Source organism: Harpia harpyja, chromosome 5 (genome assembly GCF_026419915.1).
Source record: "Harpia harpyja isolate bHarHar1 chromosome 5, bHarHar1 primary haplotype, whole genome shotgun sequence".
Taxonomy (NCBI): Eukaryota; Metazoa; Chordata; class Aves; order Accipitriformes; family Accipitridae; genus Harpia; species Harpia harpyja.
Genome location: NC_068944.1, coordinates 38,965,292 through 38,980,131, shown reverse-complemented (window position 1 = coordinate 38,980,131; position 14,840 = coordinate 38,965,292).

The following is a 14,840-nucleotide window of genomic DNA, read 5'->3' as shown; positions in this document are numbered from 1 at the left end:
ATTACTGAGTAGATCATGATGAGGCGCATTTTCACCACCATTCAGGAAAATAACAAATGGGAGTCAGAGCTGTCTTTATACCTTTGCCTGTACGGTGACAATGTGGGCTCCCTGCGAGGGTCTGCCTTTCAGAGGACAATGAGGTCCAGCTCCATCCTGCAAACTCCTATGAGCCAAAAGCACAGGACGCCACAAGGTCGGGGACACTACAGCGGCTATAACACCACTGCACCTATGAGCCCTTGAAATGGAAACACTCACAACTGGGACATCCTCAACTTTGCCAGGGCTGCACAGAGGCAGTCCTCCCTGCCCAGGACAGAGACTGCAGCTCTGGGTGTATGTCACCTAACACAGCTCCTTGCCTGAAGTTTTTTTGTAGAAAGCACGCTTGCTAGCTGTAGGTACACACCATAGCACTTACCCACCATGAGAATCTCCTACCACAAAGAGCATAGCCTGACAGGTGCAGTTTCACAAGAAAGAAAAGTTGTGATGGCCCTGACTCTTGTAAACTGCAGCTTTGCATTAAATCTTCTTAGGTTTAAAAGTGTGAAAAAGCTTAAGCTGACATCGTATAAGAATACATACATCATAGATATAGAAATAGATATAGATATAGATGTAGGTATATAGTTACAGACATAGATATGTAAGTATTTCTAAGCTGTGAAGTTCTCCTTAGGGTGTAGTTTCATGATATTAAGGCTTTGGTAAAAAGACCAACTTAAGGAATTTGGCCCACAGTACACCTGCCCCCCCCACCTCATGGTCTTCCCCACAAGAAACCCAGACAAGTTCAGAGAAGAGATGTACTGGCATGAATGAACTGTGGTGTAGAGCTGGAAACAAAAGCAGAGACTGAGGGAGGCAGTGCTGCTAAAGTCCTCTCTGCCACCAAAACTAGTCTCATGAATCTGAGGAAAGGAGAGGAGAGGAGAGGAGAGGAGAGGAGAGGAGAGGAGAGGAGAGGAGAGGAGAGGAGAGGAGAGGAGAGGAGAGGAGAGGAGAGGAGAGGAGAGGAGAGGAGAGGAGAGGAGAGGAGAGGAGAGGAGAGGAGAGGAGAGGAGAGGAGAGGAGAGGAGACTGCAGCTGTCGTATGAACAAATGCAATGGCACTCTCTTCACCCAGAGCCCAGCAGACCCTTCTGATGCTGCCATTTGGCATTTTGTCCTGCAGTGTCCTGCAGTTACTCTGATGTTATGTGGAGCTGACTGGGAACCTCCTTGTGTTCAAAGGTATAAAGAAAGCATGGAAAAATATATACAAAAAATTGTAAGTGGCTGGGAGAGGAAGGAGGGAAGGAAAGAGAGAGAGAAGGAAGGAAGGGGGAGGGAAGGGAGAAAATATGTCTGTGTAATATTGCATGTGCGTATGGTGCTAGCAAACATTGACATTAAGATTCCATGGTTTATTAATATAAAATCCTCAACTTAAAAAAAAAAGCCTAAACCACACAGAACATATAGAAGTTGATATCGTACAGTAAATGAATGTGAATGGGAGAAAAAAACACCCAAGTGAAAATTCAGAGGCTAAATACCACATCCTGCTTTACAGCGCACACAGCATAGTAAGCCTAGGAAATGTTCCTTAGGCTATAAAATCACACAAAGGACTAGAGTGTCCCATTTTTCTTTTTAATTTAAAGAAAATAGCCAGAGCCACTGAAGAGAGGGAATTGACCTCTTTGGGTGTCTCACTTTCTCAGAGACGTTTCTGGTCAATCAAGCCTGCACGTCATTCCTGGAAGAATGACCACAGCCTCCACACTTCTGGCCTCTACCCTGGAAGCCATTGCTTATATTTCCATTACCCCACTGTATGTCAGACTTGTTCACAGCCTTCATCAATGGCAGAAGGTCAGAAGTCTCCCAAACTTAGATATCGGCATATAAACTCCCATAAATTAGACACAGAAATTGCAAAATCCATATACCTGAGTGATGGAGCACGTTATTCCCCCCTTTCTGCTTCTTTTCAAGGGGTTACATGCAGTTTGGCCTGTGCAGCTTTACAATCCATCCATTTTAAAAACAATTAAAATAATATAACATTGATTTCATTATTTTTTTTTAAGCACTGCGGCTTGCAGGAGTGCTGAGTGTGAATGGATCCTTCCCATATAACATAGCATGTAATACCCTCCTGGGGTGGGGACCGCGGCCACCGAGCATCCCCGCTTTGAAGGCACGCCCCACCTTCATGACACCGGGAACAGCAACAAACAAGAGGTTTCTGCTTGGGAGCAAAGAAACGCTGCAAAGCCAAGCGCCGTGCCCAAGCTGCTCGGAGACGTGGCTATGTCCAGCTGAGGCCGGGCTTAGCCAGGAGGCATCTCCCAGTGCCAGCTGTGCCTCAGTTTATAAATCATTTTTGATTTTCCTTTGCTAAGGGTTTTTTTTCTCTCCCTCACAGGGAAGACAATCTCCCATGCAAGAGTGGCACAGGCCAATAAGAAAAAAGCCTCCCTCCAAATCCGCTGGGATCCTGGGCACGCTGAGGGCTGCACTTACCCTCAGCTCTCAGAGCAATGAGGGTGCTTCAGAGCCAAGGCTGCGCCTGGCTGGGGGCAATTATCCGCTGTGAAATATGGGGAGGGGGAACACAACACACACAACAACAATGCAGGGCCTGATCTCCAGAAGTGCTGAACACTTGTGAGGCAGCGAACACCTCTGGCGCTCAACAGCAGGAGTTAAGAGCATTCAGCACTTTAGGAGAGTTGCTAAGCATCCCCAGGAATCGGAAGACGGGGATTTCTGCGTGTGGGTTTTTACCTGAGGTTGGAGCCTCGGATACTGTGAAATCCCTTTACACCTAATTAAGATAAATCGTGGAGAAATATACAAAGATGCATAATTTACCCGCTCTTCGACTGATTTAAGTGTATCCCCGCAGGGAACTACACCCATTTAACTAAAATCAAGTTAGAAATCAATTTAGTTACATTAGTGCATTTTCGGTATGGAATAGCCCTTAATTTGAATGGGAATAAAGACCCACTATGGGCCGATTGATTCTGTTAGGTGAAGGAAAAGCTTTTATTCTCAGTGTAGCTACAAACGAAATCAGATTTAGAATGCTACGGGATATTATATATGGGAAACATTAAGATTTGTGGGTATAGGCTTGTCTTTTTTCACACAGCTCTGAACATCTTCATTCCTCCTGTGATTTCAGGCATTCCCACACAGAGTTATCCCAGAAAACCCTGAAAAAGGGGGCAGTTTCCCTTCCAAGAACCACGGGGGATCACTTTCCGTGGCAGAGTATGTGGGTCTCAGAAGGTCTTTCCAATTTAATGTGTGAGCTCAGGACACACGGGAGAAAGAAAAAGCCTGCCCTCCAGGAGCATGCAGGGGGGAAATTGCGTACACCGGGAGGGAAAGGAATCAGGATAAGAAACCCCATCTCAGCTGGCTGTGTGCCTCCCCCAGCAGGGACAGGGACCGAGCGCGGCTTTGCAGGGGGAAGGGGAGGGAACAGACCTCCTGTTTGCATCCAGTGGGACACGGCAGGGAGGAGGTGTCACTGGTGGAACAGCTTGAGCAGCACAACATGTCCCCAGAAGGAGGATTGAAATGTCCCTTCAGCTTCCTCAGCTGGCTCACTTTCCCCAAAGGCACAAATCGTTCAGAGGGGGCTGGTGGGTGCACTGGGGCAGCCTGGGGACACCGTCTGGCCCCAAGGGCCTGTTTGCAGCCACCTCTGGCTAACACACTCTGGCTCCCATCTGCTGACCTGAGCACCCAGAGAAGACTCTGCAGTGGTTGTGCCCCACAGGCATTCCCATTTGACCCCATTGTCTGCCCACATCTCTGTGTGTGAGGGAGAGATCAGGCAAGCGAGGGGGAACACAAAACGGGGGGTTTCCAGTCACAGTGGTCTGCTCATCCCAGTTGCTTAATTTTCACTGTTGTCATTTCTTAGACCACTGAAGATTGCTTGCTAATCTTGCCCCCACTATCCAGCTCCTGACCTTCAAACACAGTCCTAGGAGCAATGTTATAAAAGATATATGAAGTAAGACTCTAGGTGGCACTTCAGGCTGCATAACTGTGACCTTGTCTATCAAGACACACAGCATTTAAATCATAAGTTTAATCAGGTAATCCTTGGGCAATCAGGATGATCAGCAAAAGTACGTCAGCACTGTGTAGTCTCTGCAGCAATTCCCAGTATACCTTTCCTGTGTACCCAGACCTATAGTTCAGTTCCACTTCACCGGCAGAAATCAAGAGAAATCTCACTCAAGAAAATGAAACTACCCACTGGAAAACAGGCCCGTGGAGCTCTTGCAAGACTGAAGGTTTGGCACCTAAGTAGAAGGAAGAAGCCTAAATATATGCGTGAGCCTAAAATACCAGAGATGTGTGCTATAGCAAGAACCATAGGAAATTCAGCAAAACGTTGCACCACTCCAATACCTGCAGAAAGGACACACAGGGTGTGTATTTTGGTTCTGTTGAAAGTATTGCATTGTCTATTTTCAGCAGGTTTCATCAGGACAGAGCTAGCAATATTTACTTTTCTTCTCTCTAAGCCCCAGTTTGGCAGCACATCACGAGTCAGTGGGTGCCTCGGACATGTGCTTGCTTGACAATTTACTGAGAATTAAGCAACAGAGCAGCAGTGAAGCACGCTCCGACATGCTTTTTGGAATCAGGGCCCAAGTGCAGAGGCTTTTCTCAGTGGACATCTGAAAGTGCTGTTCCACACCACAATTATCTAATGGCAATGCTGCCAAAGGAGGACCCTGCCTTTTCTTACCCACAGCTATTTGTTACTCTCTCTCCTCCCTCCCATTTATCACTCCTAAGTGTGCTGATACCCTTTAAACTAAATTAGTGAAATGGCTGGCCAGTATTAGCAAAACCAGAAAAACCCCACTGATCTGTTTTAGACCACAACACCAGAAATAGCTGCCTTAACGTAACTGTGGGAGGGGACAGGAAACTGCAGTAGGGAAAGGAGGAGAGAGGGAATGCGCTGGGCAGGACAAGGACCTCTTCAAACTGCTTTCTTCCTACAGAAATGTTAATGGTGACCAGCAGCCGGCTGTCTATACTAGGTGGACAAAAAAACTTGCCTGCTTCTTCCTAGCTTCTCATCACTGGATCTGCATTAGACTAGTTCACGATTCATCATTGGGAAGTCCCGTAAGCTGCCTGGAAAAAGGCCCGGCATTCAGGGCATGCAAGAGACCCAGGTGCCCCTCTGCAATGGGTCCTCTTCTCTGCCGCAGCACATCTGCAAGCCCTCAAATGCAACGCACCCTTTACCTCACCGCCATTCCCATGCCTCATGCAAGGCCCCTGGGAGGGTTCATGTACCTGGGAGGGGAAAGGCTGGCCTTTTCCCCTCCAGGCTTTGCTAGCAAGCAGCAAAGCTGGCCCAATCCTTCCCCATCGGCTGCTGAACAGGCAGCAGCCAGTTGGCAGCTGCAGGGGTCTGAGGAGCCTTGTGAAGGGAGAAAAGTAAAAACAATAAAGAAGGTGAATCCCAGCCAACTCGTTGAGGATTTGTAAAATGAGGATCAAGTTTTGACAAACTTTTTTTTTCTTTCACAGTGAAACTGGTGGACCCAATTCAGAGTGGTTCCCATGACAAACTTCCCTCCATTCTCTCCTAGGGAGAAGCAACCTAACCCACCAAAGCTGGCACCGCCATGCATAGGTTAGATATTCCCAGGTAGACAGAGGTATGAATATACAGGGCGGAGGCAGAACAAAAGAGATGCTGTATTCATTCTTTTTCAGGTTCTCTCCCTCTCTGTCTCATTCCAGCTTGCCATGGCTGCAGAAGCATTCAATAGTCATGGAATTGGGCAAAGCGAGTATGCCTTTCAGCAACACGGACATCAGTCAGTCATGCTCTCCCCACCTTAGCCTCTCTGTCGCAACAGTATTGGAACATTTCACCATTGTTTTATTGCTCATTACCCTCAGTTTATTGCCCTCACAGTTTAGCCCTGGGGGTGAAGTGAAGGCATATTTCACCCATTGAGCAAAGCTATGGACAAACTTCACGGCAGCCTCAACAGGTATTTTGGTCCTTAATTCCCAATGAGGGAAAGGCTGGTGCTGAGTAACACTGGTGCATAGCCTATCTGACCTGCTTGTACTCCTACAGATTGTGTGCACAGACCTGGTACCTTCTCACAGGGGAGTCCTGGCACCCTGGGGTCCCTTGGCCATGTTTCTTCCAGAGAGGAGGAGCCCAAGGGGGATGCAGTGTCACCAATGTCACTCTGCCCACCCGGGAAGCAAGGCAGCCAGGGCAACCAACATGGACGCAGGCTGAAGGAAGCGGGGCAAGAGGCCCACAGGAGGGCCCCCGAGGTCACCCTTAGCACCCTAACTGTTGTGTCAAGGCCACTGAGAGAGCAGCATGACAGTGCCCAGTTGATGAGGCAGCCTGGCACTGCACAGCATGCCCAACACTGAAAGCGAGGAGCTGTCATTCCTGAGAAGAAGAGGAGAAACACGGACTGCATGTGGCAGGTACGAGGCACAACGTGTGGGACCGGATCCTGCTTCATGGCACCGGGCTGGTGCAGTACCCACCTGTGAGCTCCTGAGGCAGTCGGTACCCTGCTCCTGCCTTTGGTACCTGCAGAACAGCTCTTCCTTTAAATCTTTTATTCCTACCATCTTCTCTTTGAGCCCCAGTGATAAACTCAAATGATGGTTTTTTATGCTTGCTTTTATATATATGGAAGATGTAACCTAAAAACTGGGGGCTTGCATCCTCTGGGCCAGCTCTGGACATTCATGTTGTAATGAGGAGCGCAATAAATGTCAGTTTGTCTTAGAAGACACTCGGCAGGGGTTTAGTTTCACCATCCGCAAACAGTATTATCTTCAGTGCTGTAATCAGCCTGAAGGAGGAATGGGTTCCTGGGACCTTTGGCATTTCGAGTGAAGTAAAGTTATACAATTAAACTTCAGTTAGGAAATATCCATAACTTACCAACAGGGGAGAGCAGTTAAGAGCATTACTAGCTGTCAGCACCTGGGAAACTAAATTGAATGGCCAGAGCACTGAGATATGAAAACTGAAGAGAAAAATCACATGTGCCCACTTTCTTTACGGCTGCAATGTCATAGGTCGTATGTTGTGCTAACCTGTAAGAAATAATAGGAACTTGGAGATAAAATATAGCTTCAAATGTGAACCCGGGCATGGCATAGAAGAAGTTAAGCAAGGACAAACAGATTACTAACGCTCTGAAGTATAAAATCACTGTCTCAGAGACTGCTCGCTCTACTCCTAGCAGCTTCATAAGCTAAACCAGCTGTTGCAAATAACACTGTTGTTAGATTTTTAAAGACATCTAGTTCCTTGATTGTAAATAGAAACACAATTTATTTAACCCAAAAGTACCCTCCCATGTAAATTTGGGTTTTTTTAAAAATTGAATTAGCAATATATGCAATGACAGCCTTTCAGGGATGTGTGACACTTGTACAGATATTCCTGAAAAATTTGCTATCACTCTTACAAATTTATCACTCCCTTCCTGAATATCATAAATGATTTGGGCAATGTACTGCAAAACAGAAAATAAAGAAATAATGACTAAAATGTTTTGGTGGACTTTATGTGTGAGGAACTGTGGCCTCGCACATAGGAGAGGAGACCTCTTAGCCCAGGCTCATTGAAATGGGGATAAGCCGGAGCAGTAGGGATGGGTTCAACCTATATCTGATGATTCATCCTCTGAGGAGGATGAATGCACTGAAGCATCTCTTGACTGAGAGACTGAAGAGCCATAAACACCTTCCACCCCTCCATGCAATGGAGATACTTGTGTTCACCTACAGATGTGGAACATCTACTATCACCATGTGTAAGGGTGATGTATCATCACCATGTGGCATCAACAGCCTGATTTGGAGGGTCAGTGCAGGACACAGCCATTTGGTGTCACGCAGCAAGAGGGGCCAGGCAGAGTACAGAAGCAGGTTTAGGGAAGGAGAGCAGTAGAGGGGAAGAGGCTGGTGGGAGCTAGGGTCAAGCCTAGTGTGGCGCAAATTAAGAGCCTGACTAAAAGCAGGAAATGTTCACACTTCTCAGAAAGCTTTATGAGCAGAGATAATGAAATAGCAACCCCTGAAGCACTTACGTTCCCATTCACTTTTCTAATGCATCCATTTGAACAGTAGCTCCTGTCACAGGCTGTTCCTGTGGAGCGATGGGCAGAGTATGCGTGTAGCCTAAGGGGAGCACAGTGACACTCTCACAGTGTCGTATGCCAGCAGCAGGTACCAGCCTTTTTAATGAAGCCCTCAGTCGCTCCCTGCCCTGCTGACTGCACACTGTGGATGGCACTGGCACGGATGCCTTCACCAAAATGCTTGCTTCATGTCAGGGAGCTGCACCTGTTTGTAACTCCGCTTCCCTCGCTCTGTGGGCACCTCCAGCCACCCACCACATTGAGAGGGAGGCAATGACGATGGCTGTGATGGAGCCTTCAAGGGAATGTTGACTCACCCCCATCCAGAGCTTGCAAGAAGCACCCGGGAGTGTCCCTCAACGATTCGCAGCAGATGGGGAAACATAGGTGACAGGCGCAATACCTCCCCAATCTGCCGCAGCTTTGAAATGCCATGGCCTTGCATAACATTGCTAAAACAAATACAGCAATTAAAAACCTCTGCGTAACGAGTCCAGTTCTGCAAACACACAAATGGGCAGCAGAGCGGTGGCAATGCCGAGCGTTGCCTGGTAATCCATTTTCTCAGAGCTACGTAATGACCACATCCATAAAGAAGCAGGGGAGGAAAGGGAGGGAAGCACAGGAAATCCATTACTGCCATAAAAGGAAGGAAACGGAACAGGAGCCTGGACCCGAATCTGGGTCCTCCTGGATTCCTGACCTCCTGCCGGGGTAAGATATTAGAAACCAATACCAGGGGTGGAGCGGCAGTAACCACTGCAGTGACTCATTCCCTTGTGAAAAGCAGAGCCACCCAGACAACTGGCACAGCGCCTCGCTGTGTGCGCGGCCTCGGAGAGCTCGCCCGGTCACGTAAGCAGCTGGCACGCTTCCTGTGATTAACGAAAAATGCAGATAATTTAGCCTGGCTACCTGAGCACTATCCCTATTATTGTCTGATAGAAATGAAAACAGAGTCATCCTGATGTGACTTTTGATCCCCAAAAAGCATGTAGTACTATGTGAGATAGGCCGGAAATGAAAGTCCAAATGGAAAGAGATTAGGAATTGCTCTTTGAGTTGGTTAAAATCACAGCTGACCTTATTATGTGGTGTTCAAGCAGAAGGAGAGAGAACTCTGAGACAGGGCAACATTCAGGCTTTCTCCTTCCCCCTGCCTATACTGCTGTCGCCCATACCCAATTCTGGTCATGTGCTGCGTTCTCACAGTTCCCACACAATTCCACCCTTGTGCTCCCAACTGAGGGACGAGGAAGCTGTTTATCACAGCATTCCGTTTGTCACATTCATTTCAGACGACGATAATACCCAGTTCCAAGTAGCACGTTTTACATCAGCAAATATTGCAGCAGTTCTTCTCCAGATGGCGAAATGAAGGCTTAGGGGGGTAAAAAGACTTTCCTTTGGCCACCTAGCGAGTCACTGATCTCCCAAGTTCCAGTGCAAAATTAAACATCACTGCCTAGGCTTGCTTTTACATTTAGCTTACCAGTATATCCCTCTGAAGTCCATACATGAGAACTGTGCCTAACGACTTGCGGGGAGAGGGTGGGGGGAGAGGGCAGTTCATGCCTTGGTACTGAGTCAATCATTCAAAAGCCTGTGTGCTTTCAGCATTTGGCTAATCAAATTTCAGCAGAGTGCACATAGCCCTGTATCCAATCTGTCTATTTGTAAAACTTGACAAATTTTTGGCGTCAGCAATAGAGAAGCCCATTCACCACCATCTTCTCCAAACCGGGAGTTCGCAGCCTGATGGGTGCAGCTTGTGTTCACGTGCCTCACATGTTTCAAGGAAAGTTTTACCTGTAACTGCATCTCCAAATACCAATGAGGAAGGTCTTTGGTGTGATAGGTTATATCCCTTCTGCACATATTTTCTTTCTTCTCCTTTCCTCCATCCACTACTGCTAGCCATAGGCAATGCTATAGAGATCCATCTTGACATTGAGTGTTATAGGGGTTGATATTAGAGACAGAGTTCCTTCAGAGTTCAAGGCTGGCTTGCTGCATGTTTCGTTTGCTTCTTGAACCTTCTTAAAGCCACAGCTGGGAATTTTAATAGCTTTCCCAGCTGCCTGCCTGTGATGGGGGAAGACCCAATGTGACCGAAGGCCTGGTATGACTGCGCTCTCAGTCCCAGGTAAAATTAAAAAACTTCCGTGAAAGTAAATGGGGATTTTGGATTTGAAACTACACAGGTGCCGAGATGAGCTGTTGTTTAATTTTGGTGGCACCCAGTAGTTCAGTGTGTCCTCCATCTAACCCATACCAGCACGGGGCAGTTTAGGAGGGCTGCTGTGGAAAGTCCCTTCCAACCTTGCTCCAGGTCCATGGGAACACAGCACATCCTCACTGCCACATAGCATCGCTTCCTATTGCCGCGAAGCCCCACACCCGCTCACCAGCCCCGACTGGCGTGTTGAGCCTGCACTTCACAGCTCCTCCACTTACACTGAATGTCGACATGCTCTAAGTGTCCTGAGTCTGATGCTACAGTCTGCTGCAATATTATTATTATTATTATTTATTATTATTATTATTATTATTATTATTGTGGATAGGACGATTATTAGTATTTAACTATGGCTTTATTTTCTTGGCTTTTCATAGCAAACAAATGAGATTGTGATCTATGGCTGTTTCCATTTTAGTGTCTCTGCAGCTCTACTGCAGAATGCCATCATCCACACCTCTGATCCCTGTGAGTCCTGTTAGCGCATCTTGTTGGCAGCAGAAGTATTCTTCCACTGCAGGTTTGATCCAAAACAGCATATTCCACCATCTGCAGCTACCTGCTGGTGTCCAAGATGTAGCGAGGTGGTTGCTTTCTTTATCCAATAGCATTCACCAATATTTATCTTTGGCACCAAGCGCTGAGGCTATTTTTGCTTCTGCCAAGTCAGGTAACATCTTTCGTTGCAGGCACTTGGTAATGAGCAGTTTGTCGTACTTTGATGAGGTGGCTTGGCCTTGTTCGAATGAAGCGTTTACCTGTGTGGAGGTTGGCTCCCAGGCCACAGACCCGAACAGGGATGCGGCAACTGCAGCACTGACGCCATCTCTCACCATTCACTGTGTTGGCTGTTGCTTCTCCTTCACCCTTGGTGCAGTGGTTACACAGGTGCCATCCTGGCTGAATCACTGTCTCTATTTCAAGGTGAAATATGCCTGGAAGACATCCCAGTCCTTTGAAAATATCTTGATAACCTTTCAGCAGTCCTAGCAACAGAAGCAACACAGAGCAATGTCTGCTCTGACTCTTCATGGGCCAGCTTTTCTGCTTTGCCTGTGTGGTTCTTACCACAGCTATCACACCTGGCCTCATGCGCAGGTTATTTTCTAGTAATGATTTTTTTTTTGCCTGGTATCTTCCTCTGGAGATTATTTCTTCCCTTTTTACTTGTCTTCTTGCACAAATATCAGTGCTTCTCCTTTTTGTCCCTCTTTCCACCCCAAAAATGCAAGCTGGAGCAGCACTCCCATCTACTCTGTGGCTGTGAATTGGTGTGCACTGTCTTTCTGCATAGCCAGATCTCTCCCAACACCAGGATGGGCTCTTCAAGCAGCCTCACAGAACTTATTGTTTCTTTCGAGCATACCACAAATCCCTTTTCTTAATATACAATTTGTTAACAAAGGAGTCAGCCATTTTCTCTGGGGGCAATATTCTGATCTATGCTTGCCTTAGGTTCAGTTACACTCTTTAAGGAGATTTTTTTACTAGTGTTTTATTTAGGAGAGAGGAAAAGTTGGAAACTGTTGTGATTTTTTCTAGGTCTTATATGAGTCCTCCTGATGTGCCTGAAAACCGCTGCAGTATGTCCATGACTGCTACTAGCGTAGTTGTTACTGGTTTGCTCTGTTTTGTTTCTCTCCCTTTTGATCTTATTTTCCCACTATGATCCAAAAAGCATCCAGTTGATAAATTCATCCCCTTTCATATCCATCTTCCCAAAGATGTGAATCTTGGATACCATTCTTGTTCTTTCTTCCTCCGTTCTATCCCTTTTCCTTGTAAATAAGCATGCTCACAGCCTTCCCTTCTGATTACACAGGTAGAGGAAGCAGATAACCTCTGAAATCATGCTCTCCATGGAAAGGAGATGAAAAGGCCTAATGAGCAAAAGTGACCTGGAAAAAAGAAAATGGAAGAACCGTGGATAGCTGCCAGCAGCTCTGCTGAGGACCCAGCCTGCTTGCCAGCAACTGAAAAGCTGCTAGCAATTGTAGGTGACTAAACCTGGGACATTGTTTCAATGTCTGCCAAAATCAACAGTAGGCCAGAAGATGGCACATAACAACTGCTGGACTTGTCTTCCAGTTCTGCTGACAAACTCCTGACCAGTTCCCAATCCTGTGACTCAGTTTCCCTGTCTCTGGAATGAGAAGAGCTGCTAACTTTTGTTAGAAAAAAATAAACATACTTTATGTATGTCAGAAAATTAGCAAACACAGCAGTGGGAAGGGATCAATAGAACAGATCGTAATGATGAAAGAGCTAAACTAAATGTCTCTGCCTTCAGATGCCTCATGCACGGCCAAGGCTAGAGGTCGGCAGAAACCAAGGAAAAAAATCCCCTTCCCATAAAAAGTACAAAGCATTCAAACCATTTGCAGCTTATCCATAAGACACAATTACATGATAGGGAAACAGGTCCAGTTCCTGTACTGTAAGCCTTGCCTCCTCCCTTTCCTTACAAGAGAGTGTAAAGCTTTTGTACAGGGACAGCTTAGACACTGAACGCAAGAGCCTGGCCTGGACTCCATCGGGGGGGGGTGGGCAACTGCCTCCCCTTACTTGTTGATGACCACATCTTTCATTGGACCTTGTCTCAAGTACATGTAGATCCCTATTTAGCAAGCTACTTAAGTACTTCACAGCTGTGTTTAAGCATACTTTGCTGAATTAAGGCATAGGACATTAAAAACTGTAACTATATAGAAAAGAACATAAGCCCAAATATATTTAGCAGTCTAAACAGATTTTACTGTACAACATGAACTTTTGGCTCTGCAGAGAGGTGCTTGTTTCTATCTCCAGCTGTTTAAAAACTAAGCTTGTGTACTGTATTCAAAATCGTTCCTTTCAGCCCCGTGCCTGTACATGAGGAGCAGCAGGACCACAGGGCACCCTGCTGCGTTCACAGATCACACAAGACCACATCTGACCTTGGCCTTAGCACACTTATGCTCAGATGTGGCTCCATGTGTGGCTATGCTGGTTTCGCTACACACAGGTATGGATCCTTGGCCAGATCCAAGGAGAACAAATCACAGACCAAAGCCATTCTCCAAGGTACTGTACAAACACTGGAAAGAAAGAGTACCTTGAGTCTAAAGAATAAATAGGAAACGTATGCCAAGAATGCTGAAGAGGATTCAACAATGGTAATGTTCCTTAGACCTTTCCACATGATGTTTTATAACTAAGACTTTTAGCCAGCCTTGAATCAAAAGAGGTATCAAGTGAAGATGAACCAAAGAATGGGCAAGGGGTAGTAAGAGGAATGTGCATTTTACCTTCCAGAGAGGACATTCTTCTTCTTCTTACCACAGAACAAGATCAAACTGGTTTAATCACAGAGTATAAACACTAGGCTAAAAAGTAGATCTAGTGTACCTAGAAAGAGGGTAATAATTTAAGTACGCCCAATTACTGTATTTGTAATAAAGTAGCTTTATTTCAGATGATAAAAGACGGGCAGTGCCTCAAGGCACAGTTCCTCTGGGACTGAACCCATGCTCATGCTCAGGTTCAACTTACAGGTAGAATGAGCCCCTTGCTTCTATGTAGTGAATGAAGTTTGGGCAAGAACTAGCCCTCACAGGCTGAGCACTATTGCATTTTCTTACCATTTTGAAACACTCAACACCAGGATGAATTTCTTTCTATTAAGTCTGTAAGACCACAGTATTTACTTCTTTCATTCACTATGTGTTTTGCTTCAGCTATTATATTCAGTAATTAACCTTTTCAGTAAACTTCTTTTAAAAGCAGTTCCATACAATATTTTGGATTTATTTTCTGGAACTGGTTCCTTGAACTCTGGTAGATCCCAGCTCATGTCTGGGGTCAATACAGGCAACCAGGGCTGCTTCCAGAAGAATTAATTTGCAGTGTTTTGTGAGCAGGACAGAGCAGAAGAGGAGCAAAGATGAAGTGCAGACATTTACAATGACATACACATTCATGGGAACCAAGTTTTTGGGAATACCTATCATAATATTTCTTCTTATGAATGTTTTAAAAATTAAAATCATCTTAATATATTCCTTCTCTCCCACTCTCAGGAACAGTTACCGTCACAGATACTTTCTTTAGAAGGTTTATATCTGACTGCACATCTCCAGGAAAAAGCCTTTGGCCCCAGTTGTCCAGGCATCTGCAGACAAGCATTGGTCACAAGCAACTCAGCGGGACAACTCACATGGAGGAAGTTATATTTAGCTATTTATTTATGAAGTTTTTTCAGGTTTAAATTCTTTTACTTAGGGCAGCTGGACTTACAACTCTGACATTCGAATGATGGGAAACTATTTCCTCCCAAAGAAAGAAATGTTACTGATGGACATTCTGCCTCCATCTTCTTGTGAGAGTAGTATCTATGCTTCCTCAAAAGCAAGTATCCTTTACATAACTGAAGTTAACTT